Source organism: Eriocheir sinensis, chromosome 28, assembly GCF_024679095.1.
Source record: "Eriocheir sinensis breed Jianghai 21 chromosome 28, ASM2467909v1, whole genome shotgun sequence".
NCBI lineage: Eukaryota > Metazoa > Arthropoda > Malacostraca > Decapoda > Varunidae > Eriocheir > Eriocheir sinensis.
In genome coordinates this window covers 15,937,955-15,965,548 of record NC_066536.1, presented here as the reverse complement: position 1 = coordinate 15,965,548, position 27,594 = coordinate 15,937,955, and positions in this window count along the sequence as shown.

The window sequence follows — 27,594 nt, the reverse complement described above, 5'->3', positions numbered from 1 at the left end:
TTTTAATTGCGTGTGTAAAACTGGTCAGACGAGATGCAGTGTGCCATTATTATGACTTTTTTTCATGTGTCAGTGTGTGTGTGTGTGTGTGTGTATGTATGTTCGTTTTATCTGTAGATGTGTATGTACGCCTTTATGTTTATCAGTCAGTCAGTCAATCAGTCAGTCAGTCACTTAGTCAGTCAGGAGCTAATCTGTGTCTGTCTGTATATATTTCTGTGTCTGACTGTGTATTTTTGTGTGTATGTCTGTCTGTCAGTTTGTAATTCTGTTTTTGTATGTATCTGTCTGTCAGTATTTGTCGGTGTATGTTGTCTGCGTGCGTGTATGTATGCGTGGCTGGGGTGAAGGGGCTGTTAGGTGCGTACGTGCGTGTGCTGCCGGTGTGTTTGCGGTCGGGGCGTGCATGCCTGTGTGGCTTACCTGTGCGGGTTCGCGTGTCCAGGTGAGATCCTTCTTCTAGGCGCGGTTCAGCCTTATTGTTATTTTCATCGTGTCATTTCACTTTATGTAGTGGGAACCTGCCATCTGCTCAGCTTACCTGCCTGGCGGTGAGGACTTGAGGCCGGCGTTTTTGTATTAACACGTACTTCCATTAGAAATACGATGCTAGCGATTGGGAGGCGGTGTAATGGGGTAAAGGAAGGGCGGACATGCGAGGGGGCGGACTAAAGGAAGAGCGGACGGGCGAAGGGGCGGAATATAGAGGAAGGGGAGGGAAGGAAGGAAAGGAAAATTGAGGACGTTGAACCAGAGTTTTTATGTTAGCACACACTTTGTTATGAGTTGCGATGCTATGAACAGAGAGACGACGTAATGAGGTGGAGGGAAGGTGGAAAATAGAAAAGGAAAATGACAAGGGATGATTGAACATATGGAGGAAAATGAAAGATACTAAAAAGAACGATTGGGAGATTATATAAAAGGCTTACTGGAATTGGCTATATAGGCGGCGAAGAAAAAGATGGAATGTAATGAAGTAAAAAAAAAAGTGATTTGTGTGGTAGAAAGAATGGGTGGGGAGAAAAGAAAGGCAAGAGTGACCGTATGCAAAGAGTAAGCATTAGGCATGGGATGGAAAGTGAGGGTGATAAGATAAAGAAAGGGGAACAGGGTGAGAGAACGGAAGGAAAGGAAGAGGAGAGATAAAAGGAAAGGCAAAGAGGATTACACTGAGTGGCAGGAGAAGGGAAGAAGACGGGGTGAGGGGGTCAGAAAGGAAGACTAGAGAAGAACTATTAAAGGGTCAGTTAAACCTAATGAATAAAGAGAAAGGGAGACGAGGCAGGAGGGAGCTGGAGTTCTGGTGAGAGTGAGGGAAGGGAGTGAGGCTTACGGAGGATACGTGGAAGTGGGTGACAGGTATGATGGATGAGGGGAAGGATGTACAGCTTTGCGTAGTAGTTTATAATGGAACAAGAGTGCGTAGGAGGCATAGCAGGGAGGAGAAGGAGGAAGAAGAAGACGAAGAGGAAGAAGGAAGTAGATGAGTAGGAAAAACTAGAAGAGGAAGAAAACAAAGAACAAGAAAACAAGAATAAGAACATGAATAAGTGGATGAAAAAAATCAGTAGAAGAAAAAAAAAAAAGGAGATGGAGGAGGACAATGACAAGGTAAGAGAAGAGAGAGAGAGAGAGAGAGAGAGAGAGAGAGAGAGAGAGAGAGAGAGAGAGAGAGAGAGAGAGAGAGAGAGAGAGAGAGAGAGAGAGAGAGAGAGAGAGAGAGAGAGAGAGAGAGAGAACCTATGCGTGTTCTTTTTTTTTTTTTTGTCTTCCTTATGTCTTAGCTTCTATCAAAATATCTTAAGGTCTTTGTTTCTCTTGTTATTCTCCTTTATGATTTCATAGTTATATATTTTTTTAACCTTTTCTTATGCTCTTTTTTGTGTGTTTATTGTTTGTTCTTATCTCTTCTCACCTTCATTTCTTGTTTATGTTTTCTTGATTGTTGTTTTATTTATCTTGGTTTGTTTGCTGTTTCTTATCTTTTGTTTTCTCCATTTTTTCTCCACCATAATTTTGCGAGTTTCATCCTCATTGTTTTTGATTTGGTGCGTTTTCTTCCTCGTCCACTTTTCTGTTGCCTGTCATCCTACATTTTCTTCTTCTTCTTCTTCTTCTTCTTCTTCTTCTTCTTCTTCTTCTTCTTCTTCCTCACCCTCCCATTACGTTCTGTTTAGTTCCACATCATTTCTTCCGTGACTTGTTATTTCCCCATTTTTCTTCCCAGCCTGTCAGTTTCATCATCTTTTTTTTTTTTTTGCCTCCAGTATGACGTCTCACCCTCCTTTCCTCTCTCTATTACATTATCTTTCCTCCCTCACACCTTTCTCGCCTTCATCTTTTTTATTTCTTCTATTATAACATCAGATAATCAGGTTTTTAGTCTTGTTATTTTTAGTTTTACCGAATCTTCTCTAACTCATAATATTCGATCTTATTTTGTCAAGTGTGTAAGTTTAGTCTATTTTGCGGTCATCCAATCAAGGTTTCTTTTGTATTTTACGTCTTTGTGTTAAATTTGATCGCCTTTTTTTTATCCCGTCTCTTATCATTATCATCAATATTTTATCTCTGTTTTCCAATCCCATCTGACAGCTTTATGATCGCTCTCTCTCGCCATGACGTCAGGTTTACTTCCTCTTTCCTCTTTATTACTATTATGTGATCGCTTTTTCTCCACTCTTTGAATTTTACTTTCATTCCTAATTCTTTTCTCTCTTTTAATTATGTGACAGTTTTATATTATTTTCTCTCTGTTATGTGTGCTTAACTTCTTGTCTCCTTTTTATCGCATTGTTTTCACATTGCATTGGTTACTCCTTTTCATCACACTATCTTCGTTTTTCTCTCTTCTCAGTATTTTGCTTTCTTTTCTGCCTTTTGTTTTTCTTTCTTTTAATTCTGTGACAGTTTTATATTCTTTTCTCTCTGTTATGTCTGCCTAACGTCCCATCTCCTTTTCAGTATCATCGTTTTTTCTTTTTCATCTTATTCAAAATGTTACTTTCCCATTGTATCTTATTTTTGTGACCGTTTTATATCCTTTTCTCTAGTATGTTTGCTTAACGTCCCTCCCTCTCTCATTTTCATAACATCAGATTATCTTCGTTTTCTTCTTTGAATTTTACTTTCTTTTCTGCCTTCTATATTTTCATCTCTAATTTTGTAAGTTTTATAGCGTTTTCTCATCAACTTACCTGCCTTACCTCCTCTCTCCACTATCCTCTTTCATCTCCTTCCCTTCCATTGGCATATTAAGGATCACTACTTTTACTCGCCTCATCATCTCTGTTTTATCTTCAGGGGTTTTCTTCGCTTCATTATGGTAAATTTTGCCTCGGTTTTCTTCCCACATCAAATTCACTCTTTCTCTCCTTATTATGTTCGTTTGGTCACCCTTTGCTTCCTTTCCTATCATCATCATAACGTTTAGACTCAATTTTCGAAACATTTTGCCAATTTTAACAGGATATTTCTCTCCATTTACCTCCATTTTTATCTTCATCATTAATTATCTCCACTTTCCTCCTAAATAAGACCACTCATATCCATTTTCCTTCACATTATTTCGTTTTTATCTCAGTTTTTAAATCAGCATCTATGTTTTATCCCGTCATTTTTCAGCTTTACCTCCCTTTACGTCGTCTGATACCCATTTAACTTCTTTCGACCGTTCATCGCCGTTTAGTCTTTACCACTCATATCCATTTTCCTTCACATTATTTCGTTTTTATCTCAGTTTTTAAATCAGCATCCATGCTTTATCCCGTCATTTCTCATCTTTACCTCCCTTTACGTCGTCTGATACCCATTTAGCTCTTTCTTTCGACCGGTCATCGCCGTTTAGTCTCTCCATTATGTCAATTAATCATACTTTTTACGCTTCATTGCCTGTGTTTTGTTGTCAGCTTCACCGTCCGCTTATCGGTTTTTTAATCATCGTTTTTTTCACTCGACGGTCCTTGCTACCCCCCACTTCAAGGGTCCTCAGGAGGTATATTAAGGCTTTCAGAATGGTCGATAAATAAGGAGTCGAATCCTAATGCCCCGTACGTTAGACCTGATTATGCGTGTTTCGATCCTCGCCTCTGCTTGTTTTTAGGGGAATGGGAGACGAACAAGCCATCACTTATGCTAACAACCTTTCCTTAAGTAGGTGATATGTTATTCGTTCCCCTTTCTTAATGCTAATACATTCATCCTTCTTTTTTTTTAATTGCTGATATGATAAGTTGTGATTTTTTCTACTATTTTTTTCTATTTAATTCGTCTTTTCCTGGTTTTGTCTTTATTAAAAAGGCATAAAAGAAAAGAACTTCTCCTTCCCTATGCATAAATTGCCATAAAACTGGTGATTTGTTTTCTTCTATTTCCTTTTAATCCGCCTCCTCTTAGTTGTGTCTTCATTAAAAAACCATGAAACAAAAACATTCCCTCCTTCCCTATGCATAAATTTTGATGTAATTGGTGATTTTTCTCGTGTTATCTCCTTTTATTCCGCCTCTTCCTGGTTATGTCTTCATTAAAAAATTATTAAACGACCCTCCTTCCCTATGCATAAATTTAGATATACGGAGTTATTTTTCCTGTATATTCTTTTTCTTATATTCTATCTTCCATCTTCTGTTTACCCCTGCTCTAAACGGTATAGCAAAAGCATCCAACAAGTCCACGAACATTCTTTACACGAGCACATACTAATAACTCGCCTCCTCTGACTACTCGCTTCATTAAACGTATAAGAGAAAACACAGCCTCACTTACTCGACCACCCTTTGCTCGAATACACAATACCTCAGTCGCCCCTCACTCTTCCTCCTTCCATATGCAGAATACGTAGTGAGTGGTGATGTTCCTCATAATTTTTGGAGGTTCTTTGCATAATTTCCTTCGGCTTGGTATTCGCGGGGGGGTAGAAAAATGAAAGCTCTCCGTGGTAAAGCCTTTGTTTGTAGAGAAAAGATTAGGTAAATGATGTTGTTTGTGGAATTTTTTGGGATTCATTAAGTAGAGAACAGCCGTTGTGAGTAGGAGAGAGAGAGAGAGAGAGAGAGAGAGAGAGAGAGAGAGAGAGAGAGAGAGGAAGAGAAAGCTTGCAGGAATAGAGTTTGATATCGTACAGTTTAGGTTATATATGTGTATTTTGGTATTGTGACGTAAGATGAACGAAAGAGAGAGAGAGAGAGAGAGAGAGAGAGAGAGAGAGAGAGAGAGAGAGAGAGAGAGAGAGAGAGAGAGAGAGAGAGAGAGAGAGAATGCTGCTAATATTCCCCCTGATCTCGTTGTTCCATTTATTCGCTTCACTCCGATATGCATCACAACAGACCTTCCTCCATCTCGCAGCTGTTCGTGTGTCGGCGCCGCGCGGATGCCGATGTTGAGGCTGATTCTTGTGGTTCTTGCCTTATTCTCGTTCTGTTTGTTCTCATGTTTATTTATGGACACACAAGAGAGATCGATACTAATTGCCTCTGCTTTTGATTATGTAAGTTTTTCTTCTGTTATTTTTGTTTGGTTATGTTTTCTTGTTTTGTTAGTTTTTTTCTCTTTCGATTCTTGTTTTACCACGATTCTGTAATTTTTTTTCTGGTATTTTGTTCGTTTATGTTTTTCTTAGTTGGTTAGTTTTATTATCTTTTTCGATTCTTGTTTTCACCACGATTCTGTAAGTTCTTTTCTGCTGTTTTATTTGGTCATGATTTTTCTTATTGAGTTTGTTTTTCTCTTCTTCGATTTTTGTTTTTCCCATGAGGTCAAGACATGCTGAACTCACCTCTATGTTTATGCTTTTGTTAACTTTCCTGACCTTCTTTATGCTTCTCTTTCCAGTTCTCTTGTTTTCATTTACTGTTCCTGCACCATACGTAACAAATTTCTTCCTTCTATCTCTTTTGTCTCCTCCCTATTCGAAGGCTTATTGATGCCATTGTGTGCGTTTTCCCGTTTTTATGTCATGGTTTTGTCTTCTTTTCGATTGTTTTAACCTTTGCGTGTGCTCTCATTGCTTCTCTTTTTCTCGCCCTGTTCTTGAGTTTGTGTTTTTTTCTTCTGAAGTCATTCTTTGCTCAATATAAGGTTGCTACAAGTCCACTACGCAACACTGGGCCGAGTACCGACAAACTGAGATTAGTAGAGAGGAGCCAAGCCGAACCGAACCTAAACGAGACGAACTGAGCCGAGAATCAAACCAACCCGAATTGATAGCCATTTAGCTCTTCATTCTCCCGTTTATCGCCGTTCAATCTCTCCATTACGTCAATTAATAACACTTTTACGCTTCATTGCCTGTGGTTTATGGTCAACTTCTTTCTCTTATCGGTATGTTAATCATAAGCAGATACGAACTAAAGTAGAGCTAAATCGGACCGAACTGAACCAGGACGAGTCGAGTCAAGCTGAGCCAAGCCTAGCAGGACCGAGCCAAGCCTAATCACCCCAACCCGTTTCTAGGCTTCTACATTCCTCGATGACGGACAATCGCACACTCGCATTCTCTCGGTCTTGCAAGTCGTAATGTTACATCTTTTCGCATATTTTCCCTCTCTCTCTCTCTCTCTCTCTCTCTCTCTCTCTCTCTCTCTTTTTTCTTGCTTTTATGCTCCTTTTTTTCTTTCATTGTCTTCGTGTGTGTGTTCTGCATACTACCACTCATCTTTTTTTCTTTCTTTGTCTCTCTGCATTCCATTTTTTTATTTTTTTATCCCGGCATGTTTCGGCTGCGTGCGTTCCTCTGCCTGCCTTGCTCGGGTTGTCAAATGCCTCTGCCTGTGAGTGCGGAAACGACAATTTGTATCTGGGAATAGCTTGACAGAGAGAGAGAGAGAGAGAGAGAGAGAGAGAGAGAGAGAGAGAGGGAAAATATGCGAAAAGATGAAACATTACAACTTGCAAGAGGAAGCTGCATATGTGCAAAGAGAGAGTCGAGCTTGATTCTAAATATATCAACACACACACACACACACACACACACACACACACACACACACACACACACACACACACACACACACACGCAGGTGAGTCATGTTTAGCAACAATCAGACGGGGAATTCCCCTTCTTGACAGGTAGACAGAAGAGGGCCAGGAGGGCAAGGCAAGCAGACAGGAGGAGGAGGAGGAGGAGGAGGAGGAGGAGGAGGAGGAGGAGGAGGAGGAGGGTCATACAGTTGGATGATAGTGAGTGAAGGCGCATTGATAAGAAACAGGATATAAAAATTCATCATGATCACTAAGGTACACTCCCTCTTTTATTTTTCTTCCTTTACTTTCTTCCTTTACCTTGTTCCTTTTCCTTATCCACTTCTCTGTTCCTTCTTTTGAAACTTTTATTTTTTCCTCTTTTGTTTCTCTTCCCTATTCTGTTTCCGTCTTCCTTTACCTTTTAATTTGCTTAACTATTTTCCGACCTCTGCTTTACGTCCTCAATGTTTTAATAATTTTCTTCTTCGATCATCCACCTATTTAAGACATCAAGACAACAGGTGGTCTTACAGGTGCCTCCAGGTAACTAAGTTGGGCAGGTGAAGGAGCTAGTGTTTCTCCGTCCAACCCTTCCTCTCTCTCCTTCCCTTCCCCTCCGTTCCTCTCTCCCTCCCTTCCCCTCCTTTCCCTCCCATTCTTGTCACTGATTTCATACTTATATTCTTTACATATTCTTTATTCAATTCAAGTGTCTCATAAATTGCTGAGTTGGCAGACGAGTTTGTGATACACACACACACACACACACACACACCAGCAGGAGCAAAAGCAGAAGCAACTGAATAAGCTACTTTACTTCTTTCTTATCGTGTTCATTTTACAGATTCAAATAAACAGGGAAAAAAATCAAGGTGTAACCGGGGCAATAAAATCAACAGTAACAACCGAAAAAAAAAAAATCATGCGAGTGAGAAAGCTCCTGACCTGTTTTTCTTCTCTTCATGTCTTGTATATATATTTTCCGGGGGGTGGATTTAAAAACAGAATATTAGAATCTACAAGAAATACGACAGTCCCAGAAGGTGTAACTAAGCATAATATATTTCGTGCATCCCCTTAACTTCATGCTGCGGCGGAGTGCGTGGGACGAGCCGATAAATCTCTCAGCCTTAGCACCGATTTTTATTGTAGTTTCCCCATAAGTCTCTGCGGCCGCGGCGAAAACAAGAAACTGCTGGAAGGTTGTAAAATATGATAAGGGGGTAAGGGATTGTGTTGTTTTGGTATTTGAATGTTGGTCTCTCTCTCTCTCTCTCTCTCTCTCTCTCTCTCTCTCTCTCTCTCTCTCTCTCTCTCTCTCTCTCTCTCTCTCTCTCTCTCTCTCTCTCTCTCTCTCTCTCTCTCTCTCTCTGTCTGTGTCCTTCCTCTTCGGCCGTGTGTTACATATTACGTTCATGTGTTACTTACATGTGTTACTTTTATGCTACGGCTGCAGTGAAGAGGAGGAGGAGGAGGAGGAGGAGGAGGAGAAAAAGAAGAAGAAGAAGAAGAAGAAGGGGGAGGAGGAAGAGGTAAAAAAAAAGTACCATTGGGGTTTCATAATTTCTTTTACCGAAAAGTTCTCAGCTCTTGAATAACTTTTCTTTCTTTTCTGCACGTATTTTAGTTACTCCACATCCTTATTACCAAGAATGGTGGTAGAGATTGTATACCCTGCTCAGAATAGAATATGGAAAAATAGTCAAGCATGCAATCCCGTAGGAAATACTGGCATATGGAGGAAAACAATGGAATAATCAAAGAAAATAGAAAAGAAATATATAAAACCACGATCACAGTAAAGGAATAACAAAAAAAGATCAGCGAAATAGACCGATGAGCAGATAAAGGAGGAGGTTGAGGCGAAGGAGCAAGAGGAGGAGGAGGAGGAGGAGGAGAACAGGTAATGCCCCGAGAGGCCTCCCTTAAGAGGAGAGGATTCCGTGAACACCTGGAAGAAGCGTGCAGGTCGGCCGTGTCGGGAGGAACAATTTTTAGTTAAGATCGACGGAAAAGAAAAGCGGTGTGTGCGTGCAGATGTGTGTGCGTGTGTGTGTGTGTGTGTGTGTGTGTGTGTGTGTGTGTGTGTGTGTGTGTGTGTGTGTGTGTGTGTGATCGTAAAAGTGTGTAATGCAACCACCCGTACACACAGACACACACACAAAAAAAACCCTATGCTTGAAAAATTCGCGCACAGACGAAACGGACCCAAGACACACCGAGACCCTGACAAAGACAGACTCACGGACGTACGCGGCTACATATACAGACCCTCATTTGTATTGGCAGACAAACAAACAATCACTCAAAAACAAGTTACAAACAGGTAGATAGACAGACCAGCGACCGCCTCATGACAAGATCAGGACCTTAACCACACCCCTTGTTTTGGTGTTGGGTGAGGAGGGGCGTTGGGGATGCCGTGATAGGAAAAGGGTGGGAAGGAGAGGTAGAGGAGTGGAGTGCTGGTGATGCTGGGATTGAAAGAGGATGCAAAGGAGAGGAAGAAGTGTTGATGTCGGGTTAGGAAAAGGATGAGAAGGAAAGGAAAAGGAGGAGAGTTGGGGATGCCGGAATAGGAAAAGGATGGTAAGGAGAGGTAGAGAAATGTTGGGGGTACTGAGATTAAAAAAGGATGCGAAGGAGAAGGAGGGGAGTTGGAGATATTGGGATAGGAAAATGATAGGAAAGAGAGGTGGAGGGATGTTGGGAATCCTGGAATGGAAAAAAAGGAAGGAAAGGAGAGATACAGGAGTGCTAGGAATGCTGGGGTAAAAATAGGAAGTTGAGGAGAAGTAGAGGAAAGGAAACATTTATGTTGGATGGAATTGACTAGATGGAAGGGGTAAGTGAAGAACTGGATGTTGGTTCGATGAATATTAATTTGATATGAAAGGGGGTTACTATGTGGTGTGGAGGTATGTTTCAATAAGACTGGAACAAAGGTGTGGAAAGATACAAATTAGATAAGGTCAGAGAGCTGTGAAAGAGACAAGAGACGCTGCATAGATAGGTCGAAATGTGCAGTGATGTAAAAGAAAAGGGAAAGGAAAAAATGACTAAAGGATCAGATAAAAGGAAGAAAATTGTAGTTCTGATGCAGATATAGAATAAAGGGAGGTGAAAATTAGTCTTGGGAAAAATAATGAAATGGCAAAATAACAAACAAGTAAATTGACTTGGCTAACATAAGCAATTAAAGAGGTAAATAATTAGCGTAGAAAAATGGAAAGAAGGAATAGTCAGACTATCTTAGGAATGTGTGTGTGTGTGTGTGTGTGTGTGTGTGTGTGTGTGTGTGTGTGTGTGTGTGTGTGTGTGTGCTAAACTTGGCATAGGAGATGAAAGATGAACTGATTATTTTAGCTCACACACACACACACACACACACACACACACACAAAGCCTACAGAGGTAAATGCATATAACTCAACTCTTATCTCAATGCGGTCAACGGGGGCTGGTTAGAGAGAGAGAGAGAGAGAGAGAGAACGATAAGAAAACTGAGAAAAAAACGAAAAATAAAAACAAACGAGACAGTAATGAAGAAAGTTGAAAGTTAATGGTAATGATGATGATGTGTGTGTGTGTGTGTGTGTGTGTGTGTATGTGTGTGTGTGTGTGTGTGTGTGTGTGTGTGTGTGTGTGTGTGTGTATGTGTGTGTGTGTGTGTGTGTGTGTGTGTGTGTGTGTGTGTGTGTGTGTGTGTGTGTGTGTGTGTGTGTGTGTGTGTGTGTGTGTGTGTGTGTGTGTGTGTGTGTGTGTGTGTGTGTGTGTGTGTGTTTATATTATTTGTTTATGCATCCGTTTTATTTTTTTCTTAATATTTATACATTTGTTTTTCGCTTATCTGTACCTATATTTATTTGTTTATCAATCAGCCTGTCTAACTGTGTGTGTGTATTTGTGTGTGTCTGTGTGTGTGTGTGTGTGTGTGTGTGTGTGTGTGTGTGTGTGTGTGTTTGAATAATGGTGTTGATCGGTTAAGGTTGTGTTGTTTTCTACAGGTACACACACACACACACACACACACACACACACACACACACACACACACACACACACACATATACACACATGCACATACATACACGTCTTACCACAGTGATCAAGAGGCAAATATTTGTTTAAAGTTGAAAAAATTTAACAAAGTGAGAGAATGTTGACAGAACACATGATTTGCTTATTTTTTGCAGCAAAATTTAAATCACCAAAGAGAGAGAGAGAGAGAGAGAGAGAGAGAGAGAAAATGTTCGGGGTTATTGTGAGCAGAAAAACAGGAAAATATTATCGAGACCTTCAACAATAATTTTTTAAAATCTTTATTATAGATATTAAGATTTTTAAAGGTAATTTTGTCATTATTATCATCATCTTTATCAATATTGGCATTTACATCGTTGAATTCCTTGGCAACATTTTCTCATCATTGCTACAGCTCCCAATGTTAGTTTTTAACTCTTGCCTTTGGCGTCAGTAGACTTTCCTCGTCGGGCCTGTACGGTGTAGCGCTGGCAAGTGACACCATCTTGGCTGCTCAGTCAGTTTGTGCCAAAATGTAAAGAAACGAATGAGTGGACATATTTTAAAATGTTTTACACCTAATGACTTTCCGATTATATTTTTTATTGACGGAACGTAAAAAAAAAAAAAAATGCTGCATTATTTTCGATCCGTATATAGACACCCGCATTGCAACTTTACCGGGCATTAGAAACCCCCCCAAAATTAATTGTACTAAAATCTGTAGCTTCGACGTGAACTTGTAGAGGAACATCCCGATTAAAGCGATTGGGACCTGGACGTCCATGTTGCAAGTTTTTTTTTTTTAATTTTCCATATTTATTTTAGTAGTCTGACACACACATAAATATATACACACAAAAAACGACACACACACACACACACACACACACACACACACACACACACACACACACACACACAAGGTTTCAAGGATGAAAAACTAAGAACACCAAAAATGGGGCGGAAGGAGAGAGTAAAAAGTAAATGAAAAGGAGGAGGAGGAGGAGGAGGAGGAGGAGGAGGAGGAGGAGGAGGAGGAGGAGGAGGAGGAGGAAAACGAAGAGTGAGACAGGAAGAGAATGAAGTTGAAGAGAGAAAGATGCGTAACTTTACTATCTCCTCCAAGCAATTTACTCTTTTACTTCTCCTTTACTTCTTCTCTCTCTCCTCTTCCTCCCCCTCTGTCCCCCCTTCCTCCTTAAATGACACACCTGGTGATTTCGTTTATTAGCTCTCAGGTGCCAGAGGGAAGTATAGGCACGTGTTCCTCCTCCTCCTCTTCTTTTTATTATTTTTCTTTTCCTATTCTTCCTCCTGTGGTCTAACGCGTGGGTGGCATGTCCCCTCTTTTTTCCTACCCAACCCCTCCTCTACTCCCTTCTCTCTCTCTCTCTCTCTCTCTCTCTCTCTCTCTGTGTATGTGTGTGTAGAGTTGTGTGTGTGTGTGTGTGTGTGTGTGTGTGTGTGTGTGTGTGTGTGTGTGTGTGTGTGTGTGTGTGTGTGTGTGTGTGTGTGTGTGCACCTCCCTCGCTCCGGGCTGGTTTATGTGCACAACAGGGTGAGGCAGGATACATATTTTGGCCTAAAAAATAAATAATAAAGAATGGCAGACAAAAATTGTGAAAAAGAAAATACGTAAGTTCTTCGCCTCCTCTTAAATCTGTAACTTCTCTGAGCTTATCATCGTCATCATCATCATCATCATCATCTTCAACAATTAACAGTCAGTTTCCTTAATAAGCCTTTCATACCGTCCTCTATGTCGCTCTGTTTCATGTTAGTGTATTTCATAATCAAGGAATGGGAGTAGGAATGGCAAACAGGTATATAGGTGTTGTTGTTTTTTGTTTTAGATTCATAGCCTTTTGTTTACTCCTTTGTAGTCTTTCTTTATTCACACACTTCTATGTTTACTCTGCTGTTCTGGTTATTTTCTTATTCTTCCATTTCCTACAAAAAACAAGACGAAAATATATTGCATCTACAGCATAAACATTTTTGAACGCTTATTTTCTCTCACACGATAAGAAAAAAAACATATACACTTCGATACGACTAAAAAAACTAATATTCTTTTCCTCGCTCCACCTATCGTCGTTTCCTTAAGTGTAACCTGCCACTTAGAACGTTGTGGATATAACTTTTTTTTTTTCAGCTACACTCACCTCTGATTTTAAGCCAGGTATTCTTTCCTCTCCTCCCCCTCATCCATTTCCTCTCTCTCTCTCTCTCTCTCTCTCTCTCTCTCTCTCTCTCTCTCTCTCTCTCTCTCTCTCTCTCTCTCTCTCTCTCTCTCTCTCTCTCTCTCTCTCTCTCTCTCTCTCTCTCTCTCTCTCTCTCTCTCTCTCTCTCTCTCTCTCTCTCTCTCTCTCTCTCTCTCTCTCTCTTCGTCCTCCTCCTCCTCCTCCTCGTCCTCCTCCTCCTTCTCCTCCTCCTCCTCCTCCTCCTCCTCCTCCTCCTCCTCCTCCGCCACTACCACCCCCTACTCTTCCTCCTCTTCCTCCTCCTCTACCTCAGCCCCATTTTTCATACGTGGAAGAATACACACGCTGCGATAGATAACATTTTTCCCACTTTAAGTTATCGGCCCGTCGTTAGAGAGCGCCGTATTTGGACTCCCAGATAGACGGGCAGATAGATGGACGGAAGACGTAAAATAGAGCACTGGGAGACGTGAATGATAGACTAACACATTATAGATAAAATTGGATGAAGGGGTGGGGGGTAGAATACGAGAGAGAGAGAGAGAGAGAGAGCTTGCCATCACAGTCATAAGCACAATCTCCTGCCGCCAATGCAACTTGTTATTATGGAAAAATTACGAGATTAAGTCAGAGAGAGAGAGAGAGAGAGAGAGAGAGAGAGAGAGTGAGTTTTATATATTTTTTTAATCAGTGCTGAGTGTCAGTAATTGTAATTGGTGTTGAGGTTTAGGCAGCAAAAAATAAGAGTGAAGACTTTTTTAATTGGTTTATATTTTTTTTGTATTTTGTTGGAGTTGAAGCAGTCGAAGGAGCAACAGTAAAGGTGGTAGCAGTAGTAGTAGTAGTAGTAGTAGTAGTAGTAGTAGTAGTAGTAGTAGTAGTAGTAGTAGTAGTAGTAGTAGTAGTAGTAGTAGTAGTAGTAGTAGTAGGTGTTGTTTTTAATGTTGCTGTTGTTTCATATATTTCTTGTGTTTGCTGCTTCTGTGTGTTTCTACGGCTTTATCATACTCTATACTATTCTTTTTTACTTTCTTCATCCTCCTCCATCTTCTCTTCCTCCCCGAACTCCTCCTCCAACTCAACCTTCTTTTCTCCCTCCACATTCTCTTTCTCCTTCACCTGCCTATCCACCTTTCTCTGCCAGGTCTTGTTTATTTCTCCCTGTATCATTAATCCCCCGCAAGCATTCTCGTTGACTTCGTTCTTTAATCATCAAGTGGTCTGTTTGTCATATTAGGAGACTTGATCGAGACCGAGACAGGTTGACATATGTTAGTACCAGCCACACACGAACACCCACCCACCTACCCACCCACTTGCACACACACACACACACACACACTCACACCCAGAAAGAAAACGAGAAAAAACAGACCAATATTGATAACTGGTGACTTGTATCTTTGTGACATTATTATAGACATTATTTTTTTTTCGTTGTCTTTTTAATAGTGTTTTTCTTTTATAGATCTTGTTAATGTTTTCTTAACCCAACAACTCCCAGTAGTCTAATGGTGTGTTTGTTTGCCCTACTTTATCTGAGAGAGAGAGAGAGAGAGAGAGAGAGAGAGAGAGAGAGAGAGAGAGAGAGAGAGAGAGAGAGCACAAATCGTTCCCTCATTATGCCAAATCCTTTTTATGATCCCTTCCTTTCCTCCCCTCCGCCACTCCCTCTTCATTTCTTCTCTCCTATCTCTCTTTTCCTTCCTCTCTCCAAGCCCTTCCTCCCTCCCCTCCTCCCTATTACGTCTTCCTCTCTACTTACAGACCTCACACGTTGAGCCTCTTCTCCTCCCCATCTTCCTCTTCCTCCTCCTCCTCCTCCTCCTCCTCCTCCTCTACCTACATGGGATTAGTCCATTGAGTGCCTATCTAATGATCTCACAATCGACAAGGCTTCGTTACTCCTCTCTCTCTCTCTCTCTCTCTCTCTCTCTCTCTCTCTCTCTCTCTCTCTCTCTCTCTCTCTCTCTCTCTCTCTCTCTCTCTCTCTCTCTCTCTCTCTCTCTCTCTCTCTCTCTCTCTCTCTCTCTCTCTCTCTCTCTCTCTCTCTCTCTCTCTCTCTCTCTCTCTCTCTCTCTCTCTCTCTCTTCATATCAATACAAATGATTCAAAAGTAACTGACCTGCTGCCTCCCTCCCCCCCTCATACACACACACACACACACACACACACACACACACACACACACACATTCACACACACACAAAAAAAAAGAAGGAATTGTGCGTTAAGTGTTACATTTCAAAAGACTTCAGGCGGGTTTCCTCCTTCTCTTTTTCCTCCTCCTTCTCCTTCTCCTTCTCCTTTTCCTCCTCTTCCTCCTTCTCCTATTCATCCTTTTCTTTCTCCTCTTCCTCCTCCTTCTCCTCCTACTGCAAGCCTTACCATCAGCTGTACGTTTTTTTCTTTAACACAAGTCGTCGTCTCATTCCTCTTAACTTTTCTGTGTAATATTTGAGTCAGAAGAATGCTCGGTTGTATTTGGTTTCCTCGTTTTAATTGCTTGGCTCAGAGTGGATGCTTTTGTCATTAGTAGGCTATTGGCAGACGTAGTATTTGTTCATTAGTGTGTGTGGCTCTCCTGTCTTTCCCATTCTCTCTACAAGCTAAGCAAACGTTTCATCAAGGAATTGGTTTAAGTTTTTAGGTGCGCGTTTCCCATTTTCATCTTGTATTTAAAAACTACACTTCTTCTTTTTTGGTAGAGTTTAGGTTTGAAGCTGCATTTGTCTCGTGCAGTTTCTTCCCTCTTTTAAGATTCAGACTTTGGCATCGATTCTTTTATTTCAGTTCATTTTATATTTTTATTTGTTTCCTTTCGAGTTCGTTCGCATACATTATTATCCATGGCCCGGTTTTAGCAATCTACATTCAGGTCGTCTCTGTTTCTCTCTCAAGATTGTTACAAGCTAATGATTTACTCTCTCTCTCTCTCTCTCTCTCTCTCTCTCTCTCTCTCTCTCTCTCTCTCTCTCTCTCTCTCTCTCTCTCTCTCTCTCTCTCTCTCTCTCTCTCTCTCTCTCTCCCACCCCCCACCCCCCCGCGGCCATACCATGTTAAGTGCTTTCAATTTGTTAGCAGTGTCGGACTCCATTTAGAGGCGCCACCACGCGTCCTTAAGGCGGCCACCCGTGTGTGTGTGTGTGTGTGTGTGTGTGTGTGTGTGTGTGTGTGTATGTGTGTGTGTGTGTGTGTGTGTGTGTTATTTTATTTGATAATTACTGCGTGTTGCCGGTGGTGATGGTTGATGGTGATTATAGCCTACTGTTGCCTGCTCTCTCTCTCTCTCTCTCTCTCTCTCTCTCTCTCTCTCTCTCTCTAAGTGGAAGGGAAAATACCTTTGACCTTGAGTTATGATTGCCTCTTCCTCCTTTCCTCCTCCTCCTCCTCCTCCTCCTCCTCCTCCTCCTTCATTTTCCCTCTCCCCAATTGTATCGCCGTATAAATCCTCCTTCCGTCCTCAACAACACGTCTTTACCAGTTAGAACACACTCCAATAATTCTCTACGCCTCTTTATACCGGTTTACCTTTTCCTCCTTGCCCCTTCCTTCTCATGCTACTCTTGCCTCGCCTCTCTGTTGCTCATCATCCCACTTCATCACCCCTTCCTGTTCTTATCTTCGCCGTAGTAACCGTATCCAGCCTCCTGAATCCTTTCCACCTCGATGCCATTCAGTTCCATTTCATCAGCCATTCAAACCGCCAGCCAGTGCCTCGTCTTCCTCATTCCCTATAGTCAGATTCTTTACCAACACCTCATATATAGCCTCTTCCTCTGTTTTCTTTCCTACGTCGTCAGCAGTTTCCTTTTTGGTCCTCTCTTGCTTCTCCTCCTCTAGTTTCCGTCTCCTCTTTCCTCTATAGTCAGATTCTTCTACCTATTCCTAATCTAGCTTCTTCCATTTTTCTTGCGTCGCCTTCACTTTCCTTTTTGGTCCTCCTCCCTTCCTGTTCCTTCTCTTCTTCCCGTCTTCCCCATCCACCTACTCCTCATCTAGCCTTTTCCTTTTTTCTTGCGTCGCCAGCACTTTCCTTTTTGGTCCTCCTCCCTTCCTGTTCCTTCTCTTCTTCCCGTCTCCCCCATCTACCTACTCCTCATCTAGCCTCTTCTTTTTTTTACGTCGCCAGCACTTTCCTTTTTGGTCCCCCTCCCTTCCTGCTCCTCCTCTTCCTCGCGTCTCCAGTCTCTTGTTTGCCGTGAATGTCTGGCGCCCGTCAGGTCTATGTTTACTTGCGGCTGACTGGTCGACGCCACGGGAAAAAAAAAAATTAGTCTGTCAGTTTTGTGGTTTATCTGCTTGCTTGTAGCGTATGTTTTTTGTCCTCAATTCCCCAAATGGAGGCTGACGAGTGGTTAAGGCAATGCGAGCGAAAAATGCGTAAATACTGTCCTGTCAGGTACCAGTCAGGCCAAGGAACAAGATTTAAGACGGCTAATTGAATTCCCTTTTTTTTTTAGGCGCCACGATTCTAAGACCTTGTTAAGACAGGAAGGAAAATGGGAAAGTAAGAGTTATAATAGTAGACGGAATAGTAATAGGAAGTGATAGATGAATAAGGAGAGATAGAAAGATGGGAGAAGAGGTTGGAAGGAAGGAAGAGGAGAAGTAAAAGGTAGGAAAGTAAGATAAATAAAAATAGATAGAAAAGTGGAAGGAAAAGTTGGATGAAGGGCAGTAAGAAATGTGAAAGGAGGAGGAAAATCGAAAGGAAGGAAGGTAAAAGAGAGAGCGAGGAAAATATGAAGTAGGATAATGAAATAAAGAGAAGGAAAATACAAGAAAACAGTAACAGTACGAGAAAGAGGACGCCTAGGAATACGTGCTAAAACTGTGAAAGGAGGAATAGGAGCAAAGGATAGAAAGACAGAAGGGAAAGGAGCAGAGAGGATAAAACGAAAATCTGAGTGGTAGGAGTGAGATAGGGATTTACAGATGTTGAAACAGGGAGACAAAAAGGAAAATAAGAAGTTTAGGAACATAAGATAGGAAGCTGTACGGAGAGGGGACAAAGAGATAGGAAAGAGAAGGGAGGAAGCGAAGAAAGGCTAAAGAAAAGATAGGAAGGAAAAGAAGATTCGAAGATGGATTGAGGTTGGAAAAAATAGGAAAGTGGAAGGAGGATGAAAGAGTTATGAAGGATAATGATGAGGAATCGAAGGAGGAAAAGGAGGAGAATGATGAGAGAAACTATAAAACAGATATGCAAATCACACCTGGGCTATTGGATAAATTGGGCGTTAGTGAGTGAAGGTGGTGTTTACCTGTACATCGAAAGGCGCAGGTGTGAGGGCTATCAGAATGCAATTTACAGGTTCAGCGCAGAATAATAATTGAAAATCTTGTTAGAAGCATATTTTTTGTGTCTCTTTTTTTTTCTTCCTCTTTTTATATACATCATTTAATCTCTCTGTATATATTTGGTTTTTCATTGGCTATATATTTGTCTGTTTATTTTTCTTATAAGTCGTTCAATTAGTGTAAACGAGTTTCAATTTATATTATTTACAAGTCAGTCAGTCTGTTACTTTAGTTTATTAATATTAGTTATCTTTAGCTATCTTTCTATTTATTTTTCTATATATATTTATCTTTATGTGTCTGTATCTGTCTAATATATCTACCTGTCTAGCTACCCATTTACATTAACCTATTTATATATTTCTGTATATCTATGTATATTTGTATTTGTCTATATCGATATGTACCTCTCTTTGTACATTTCTCTTTCAATCAATTTGCCTATTATTACCTATCTGTCTATATGTTATTTACCTACCTATTTATATATTCATCTGTCTGTGTCTTTACCTATCTTTGGATATCTGTTGCTATCAATTTGTCTATTATTATATCCATCTATCTATAATTTTTTTTTTATCTTCCTATTTATATTCATCTGTGTGTGTGTTTTCGTTTCGGCTCATCTGCCTCTCAGCCTAGCCATAGGTCCGCCCTTACCTATCTGCCAGTATTTATTCTAGGCTGAACGAGGAACAGGTTTTCTCATCTGTCACACCTAATCGGATTATCTCACTGTTTTCCGCGCCACCACCTCCATCACTCATCACCACCACCACCACCACCACCCGCCCCTCGCCGCTGCCACCCTGCCTACCTCCCTTCCTCCTTCTATCCCCCTGCCTCTCCCCTTTATGCAGGTTTTAGTATTCATAAGCCACCTAGATCACATCACCTTATAAAACGATTTCCTTTCAGTAGACCCTCTTTCCGTGTGTGTATGTGTGTGTGTGTGTGTGTGTGTGTGTGTGTGTGTGTGTGTGTGTGTGTGTGTGTGTGTGTATTTTTTGTTTAATATTATAGGGTGAGAGACGAATTAGATTGTGATGGATGGATAGAAAAAAAGGTCGGCAAGTTTTTTCTTCGTTTAGTTGAAAAAAAAAAAAAGGTTATGATTGGTCAAGATATTCAATTCTAACGTGGTGAGGTATGCTGTGTTGTCTTTTATTATTATTATTATTATTATTATTATTATTATTATTATTATTATTATTATTATTATTATTATTATTATTATTATTATTATTATTATTATTATTATTATTATTATTATTATTATTATTATTATTATTATTATTATTATTATTATTATTATTATTATTATTATTATTATTATTTTTATTATTATTATTATTATTATTTTTATTTTTATTATTATAGTTTGTCTGTCTTTTAATCCCTGTCTCCTTTTTCGTGTATTTTTTTTTCATTAAGTTTCTTATTTACTGCTTACTATTTTCTGTTTTTTTATTTTTTATTTTAAGTATGATCTGTCTCACTCCACTCGTTCTATTTGTATTCCTTGTTCCACTGTTCACGACTCTTATATTGTTCCTTGTTCTCGGGTTCCTTAATCTAATTCCCTTTTCCACGGTTCATGCCCCTTTCGCCTCTTTCTTGTTCCTCCTCTTTTAATTTCCCTTGTCTCCATTTTCATACCTCTTCGCCATATTCTTTTTTTTACGGTTCATACCTCTCGTCTCGTTCCATTTTTCACCTCCTTTTCTTTCCATCGCCACGTCCCATGCTTCACCTGGCTGTCAGCATTCCCGTGTGTGTTCCGTGGAGCTGAAAGGACCGAGCCGCCACTTCGCCGCTCCGGGACAATGCAGGGTGATACGGCCGCTCCCCAGGTGACACCCGCTCCGCCAGGTGTGCACGGATCAGTCCCTCGCTTTAATTAACCTGTGTATTGGTTGTGACGCTCCGGTTACATCTACTTGACAGTCTGGCCGTTGGTGGTGCTAGACAGGTGTGGTGCAGGTGATGTTACGGCTGCCTGAATCTTACTCGTGTTGTTTGTTACCTTCTTATTCGTTTCTCTGCCTCACCTGCTGATTGGCTGTGACGCTCCTGTTGTGAGTAGTGGACCTTACCTGGCAGCTGCTGGAGATTGGTTTAGTGAGGCGGTGTTATGGTTGCGTGAATCTTACCTGCCTTACCTGTACTGTTTATTCGTCTCTTACAATAATGATAATGATGATAATAGTGATAATCCTGTCACTGATATCTCCTTTGTCTCCCACAGGTTGGTTGTCATTCGGGGCCGTCAGTCACGTGCGCGCCTCGCTACTTGTCTGTCTGAGAGTGAAAGTGGTGTCAAGGCGGTCCGTCACACTGGTAAGCTAGATGCAGGTGTGTGTGTGTGTGTGTGTGTGTGTGTGTGTGTGTGTGTGTGTGTGTGTGTGTGTGTGTGTGTGTGTGTTTAACTTGTATAATATAACAAAAACTTACCTGCAATAAAAAAACGTATATAATTATGATGGTTTGTTATCAATAGACGTATCTAACCCTCTATATCTATCCATTTATCTATCTATCTGTGTGCGTTTGTGTGTGTGTATGTTCTTTTTTGTGTGTGTGTGTTTAAGTTGTATAATGTGACAAAAACTCACTTGTATTTGTAACGCATACGATTAAGATACAATTCATGATCAACAGGCGTATCTAACACTATTCATCCATCTATGTATTTGTGTGCGTATGTATGTGTATGTTTCTGTGTGTGTGTGCGTGCCGAGAGTGCCAAGAATGTGGTAGGCCGCCGCCTCGGTATTGTCAGGCATCGGGGCGGCGGCTGAGGCTGTGGCTATTAATGGAGTGGCCGGAATGTTGAGGCTGCTCTAGTCTAATCATGGTGCTTAGGCGCGACGAGTAAGCATGTTCTCCGGAGGCAGTGTTTCCCGACTCTGATGGCGCCTAATTATATGTTATCATGAATTAAAGTTCGGGGGTATAGTTTTTCAATTAAACTTTCCGGGTTTTTGTTTTAAGCTCTTATTTCTTTTACTTTTTGTTTATCATTTGATGGGTATTGTACAAGTGGTAGATCGAGAGGTGACTCTGTGTGTGTGGGAGGAGAGAGGGAGGAGTTGTGTGTGTGTGTGTGTGTGTGTGTGTGTGTGTGTGTGTGTGTGTGTGTGTGTGTGTGGTGTCTGTATATCATTCGTTTTTTTCTATATAACTATTTTATTATTAGTATATTACTCGTTTACCTTCATTTTTAACAAACTAGTATTTTTCAGTTATATCTAGCCATTCTCATGCAATTTTTAACTCTTGTAGTTTTCTTTCTTTTATGCATGACGGAAAACTTTATTGCACTTTATATATATCAGTCAATTTACCTGTCAATACCTGTTATATAATCAATCAACCTATCATCACTTTATCAATCTATATATGTTTATGTGTGCCTGTTTTTCCCTCTGTCTCTTTCCCTGTCGGTTCGTGTGCTGGCTGCTGTCACGTGGCCAGTTATTACCGTTTGTTGTGTCTGGGTCTTGTCTGTGTTCTTTTTCCCTGCTCGCCTTCCTGTATTTGGGCTCCCCGCTCCCTTACCCGGCAGTCATTACCTTTTGTCCGCCTGCACGCAAGCCAAGGCGCGTACGGGACTCGGCATCGTGTTACATCCATTGTGGGAACGAGTTTGGCGTCTCTTAAAACCGCCTCTTCCTGGCCGTCTCCTTGCACCATGTCCCTGCCACCTCCCCTCCTCCTTCTCCTTCGCCTCTTTCTCCTCTTTCTCCTCCTTCTTCTGTTTTTCCTCCCGCTTTTTCTTCTTCTTACTCCTCCTCTTGGTATCCTTCTAGTTATCGGTATTTATTTTTTTATGTTTATTTTCTTCTTTTTTCCTTCTTTTTTTTTTCTTCTCCCCTTTCTCTTCCTCTTCCTTCCCCTCTTCTTCTTCTTCCTCCTCTTCCTCCTCCTTTTCTTCTTCTTATTCTTCCTCCCCCTCCTCCTTTTGTTCCTCCTCCTCCTCCTCCTCCTCCTCCTCCTCCTCCTCTTTCTTATACCAGTCCGGAACCTACAGTAACCACTTCTTAACCCCCTACCACTCTCTATCCCTCCTCCTCCTCTTCTTCCTCCTCCTCCTCCTCCTCCTCCTCCTCCTCCTCCTCCTCCTCCTCCTCCTCCATACATCCTAACCCCGTATCATCGCAACAAAACTACCATGTCATTACTCATATTCTCATCCCTTGTAACCATCTAAAACCTTATCCTCACATCCCCTTCCTGTCCTCCTCTCGCCCTCCCTCATCCACCCATAGCATCGTGCCCACAAATTGTCTCACCATCGAATCATCTTCAGCCTCTCCATTTAACCGTATTTCTCTCTCTCCTCACTTCTTCTTTTCCTCCTCATCTCTTTCTCTTCTTCCTCCTCCACATTTTCAAGGAAGCAAAAAAAAAAAAAGGGGTAGTTGTTTCACATAGTTTCGTCCTTTTTAGATTTTACGAACCTCTTCATCCTCCCAAACTCTTCATCCTCTTCTTCCTCTAGACCTCCTCCTCCTCTTCCTCCTCCTCTTCAGCCTCGTTAGTGCGAGAAAAAAGTAGCATAGCAGCCACTCTCTTCTAAACTCCACTTCTGACTCCTCCTCCTCGTCCTCCTCCTCCTCTTCCTCCACTTATTCCTCCTACTACTCGTCCTGCTACTCCTCCTCCCCCCCCCTCCTCCTCTCACCCACTCCTCCTCATCCTCATTAAAGAAAAACCCAAACAGCGTAGCACAGAATAGTCTTGTTGTAGCAGCGGGTGGATGACTGCACGTCCGCCTCTGGTCTTGGCGCGGGGAGACCACTCCTGTAGCAGAAAGACTTGGCCGTGTGGCGTGTTTTTGTCGCGCAGAATAGCTGGCAGTCCCGAAGCTGAAGGACGCGTAGTGGACGGGTAGATAGACAGATGGATAAGGGGATGAAGAGATGGGTAAATAGATGGATTGATGGAGATGCACGTAAGGGAAGGGAGGGAAAGACGGGAGGGAGATAAGAAAAAGAGATTGTGTCGCTAAGAATAGCTGGCAGTCCCGAAGTTGAAGGACGCACAGCTGACGGGTAGATAGACAGATGGATAAGGGGATGAAGAGATGGGTAAATAGATGGATTGATGGAGATGGATGTAACAGGATGGCAAGGAAGGGAGGGAAAGAGGGGAGGGATATAAGAGAGTCAAGTGAAAGAAGGATGGGTAGAGTAAGCGTAGGAATAAGTAGAGAGGAATGGTTTGTGGACTAAGCTATGAACACGAATAGCTAGGAAGATGCAAGCTTAGAGGGAGAGAGGAATTGAATGATATAAATTGATGGATGACTGAATGGAATGGTTGGGTGGAAGGAGGAACTAAGAACATGAAAATAGATGAAAGGATATAGAAGAGGATGAAGAAAAGAAAGAGGGAGCGAGAGAATAATTGGTGCGTTGTTTGAAGGGTGAGATGAATCCATGAAAAAAAAAGTTAATTGGTGAGATAAATGATTAAGTGGATGAAAGAATGAAAGGAATGATGAAGGTTGTGAAAAAAATATAACGATTAATGTATGTATATAAAGGAAGTATATTGTTTTTTTTTATTAACTGGCGACATTATTATTATTATTATTATTATTATTATTATTATTATTATTATTATTATTATTATTATTATTATTATTATTATTATTATTATTATTATTATTATTATTATTATTATTATTATTATTATTATTATTATTATTATTATTATTATTATTATTATTATTATTATTATTATTATTATTATTATTATTATTATTATTATTATTATTATTATTATTATTATTATTATTATTATTATTATTATTATTATTATTATTATTATTATTATATTTTTTATTATTATTATTATTATTATTAACATCAGCGTAGACAGTGTGGCAATTTCGCCGTATATTTATGTACCAAATTATTTTCATGCGCAAGATTTTTATATAATGGTAAACTCATCGTATCTTACTATTATATTAAATGTCTATTATTATTGTACTCCCGAAGTGGCCACGGACCGAGATGAAATTAAAGGGATCATGTGATGGGACGGGAGGGAGCGCACACACACACACACACACACGTAACGAGGCACTTAATTCAAGGTTATAGTCGCCCAGTAATGTTGATTTTTTCTCTACTCTGCAAGCTACAGCAAACCACTTCTACACTTGTACTACTACGACCTCCTCTACTACTACTACTACTACTACTACTACTACTACTATAACCATTACCACTATCAATACCACCACCACAGCCACAACCACCGCCCACCAACCTGCTTGGGGATGCTGCGACACGGCAATTTCCCCCTCGTCAACTTTTTGTATCCATCGGCCCACCGCGAGTGTCCAGAAGATCCCGTTACATGCATTAGCCGAGGAGGAGGAGGAGGAGAAGGAGGAGGAGGAGGAGGAGGAGGAGGAGGAGGAGGAGGAGGAGGAGGAGGAGGAGGGTAAGAAGACACGCCGTGGAAGCTTTTGTTAGTGGTTTTAAAGTCCATTTACATTTTGTACTTCGGTCTCCTCTTCCGTAGATTGCGCTCAGAAAGGAAAGAGCAGGACGAGGAGGAGAAGGATTAGGAGTGATTCGAGCTCCTCTTTGGCATGTATCAGCGAGGGGAGGAAAGGAAGTGAAGGCAAGGGAGAGAAGGAGGGGAAGAGAGCGAGAATAGGAGTCGGGAAAGAAAAACGAATTATCGACATTGGGAAGAGATGGAAAGGACAGAAAATACGTAACTTGGAAGGAAGGGGAAATGAGGGATAAAGGGGCAAAAGATGGAGAGAGAGAGATGGAAGAGAAGAAGAGAGATGGGAGATGGATCGAAGAGAAAAAAAATAGGACCAAACAGTGATAGGAACATGACTGGGAAAAGACTGAAAGAAAAAAAAGAAGGAATATGCAACGGAGGCGAAGAAGGAACAGGTGAAAATAGTAGATGGGATGCGCCAAAAGAGATATTAAGAAGTAAAATGAGGAGAGGATTTAGGAAAGACTGAGGCAAGGAGAATATACGAAACAAAAGAGTGCTCGTGAGAATATTAAAAAGGAAGGGTAGAAACAAAACACGAAAAGGCAGAAACAAAGAAAGAAAGGGAGAAGGAGAGTGGGAGACAGAAGGAGTAAAAAAAAATGGTAAGAGAAGGAAAAAAAATATATAACTGACTGGAAGAGGTGAAAAAAAATACGGAGACAAAATTATATAAAGAAAATTCATCCTCTCTTACTCTCTCTTTCTATCACAAGAAGAGAAAAAAAAAAGACATTCACGCTTCAGGAGACAAAGCCGACGTGATATAAACTTTGGAACTTAAACTCTCAACGCCTTTGCTGTTATTGCTGTCGAGTTGTTAATATAAGAAAGTTACGTCCAGAGAATATAATTGTTTTTGTCACCTGAGAGAGAGAGAGAGAGAGAGAGAGAGAGAGAGAGAGAGAGAGAGAGAGAGAGAGAGAGAGAGAGAGAGAGAGAGAAAAAAAAGAGAAGTACTGTTGTCTTTGGAGTCGGCCTGTGTGTGTGTGTGTGTGTGTGTGTGTGTGTGTGTGTGTGTGTGTGTGTGCGTGTGTGTGTGTGCCTAAGGTGGAGGGGGATGGAGAAGAGTGACGTGTGTGGAGGAATGTTCTCTTGGGATGTATTTATGTGAGGTGGAGTGAAGGATGGAAGTGGAAGAGAAGAAGAAGAGAGAAGCGAAGGAACGGAGGAAAGAAGAGAGGAAATGGAGGAAGAGGGAGAGGAAAGAAGAGAGGAAATGGAGGAAGAGGGAGAGGAAAAATTTAGAACTGAAGAAAAAGAGAGAGGAGGAGGTGAAGACAGAGGAACAGAAGTGAAAGAATCGAAGGCACTGAAATTGTAATTTAGAGAAAGAGGTAAGAAAAGAGAAAGAAAAGGAAATTAGAGAAGAAAAGGGGAAAGCATGCTGTGTGAGAAGATAGGACAAAGAGAAGTGTGAGATAGAGGAAGAGAAGTGAAGAAACGGATGTAATGAGAGTGTAAAGGAGTGATAAAGATAAGAAAAGAGAAAGAGAAAGAGAGAAAAGAAAAGATAAGAGGAAATTGAACAGGAGAAACAGGGAGGGGGAGAAATAGCGAAAGGTAAGAAAGAGGAAAAAGAAGAGAGAACAGGAAGAGAAGCGGAAAATAGAGAAAGAGAGGTAATAGAAAGGAAGAGTAAGAATAAGAGTTGAGGAGAATAATGAGTAAGATGGAACGTAGAAAAAATTTAGAAGAAGAAGAAAGAGAAGAAGGAAAAGAGGAATGTGTAGAGAGTTTTTTGTTACTTGCTGTGAGAAGAATGAAAAGTGGAAAGAAATAATAAAGAATAAATTAACTAATGAATGAATGAATGGATGAATGGATGAAGGAATGAAGGAAGGAAGGAACGAAGGAAGAAATAAAGGAAAAAAGAAAGAAAAGACAAAGTAAGAAAGAATGAAAGCAGGGAAGGAAATATTAAAGAAACGAAGAAAGAACGAGTACCTAAATAAGATCAAAGAGACAGAAAGAAAACGGGAGAAGAGGAGAGAAAGGAAGGAGAAAAGAGAAGAAAAGAATAGTCGTGGAAAGGGAATAAGAGAAGAACAAAGGCAATAAGGAAAATGTGTAGAGGTTTAAGCAGAAAATGAGGAAGAAAGGAAAGAGAGAAGAGAAGACAAACAAAGGAAACAAAAGAGAGAGAAGTGGAGTGATGCTTATATGAAAACGAAAGGAAGAAGAGGAGAAAAAAAAGAGCAGAAGAAAATGATTTATGAAGAAAGGAAGGCAAGTATTGGAGAGAAGAAGAAGGAGAAAATTGGAGGGAGGGAGGAGAGGATTGGAGAGAAGGTACGAGGGAGGGAGAGGAAGAGCAGTTTGAAAGCAATCATGAATGGAGATTAGGGAGGGCGAGAGGAGGGAGAGAAGAAGGAAGGAAGAAGAAGAGAGGAAGGAAGAAGGGAGGTAGAGATGGATTGATGGTGTGAGTGTTAAACTGTCAATATTATACTCAAGGAGAACAAAAAACTTAAGCAAACATAAAGCTGAACCGTCAATTTGCTCACTCAGGTGTAAAGAATATTGATGAAGCACCTGTCCCTCACGTCTCTCTCTCTCT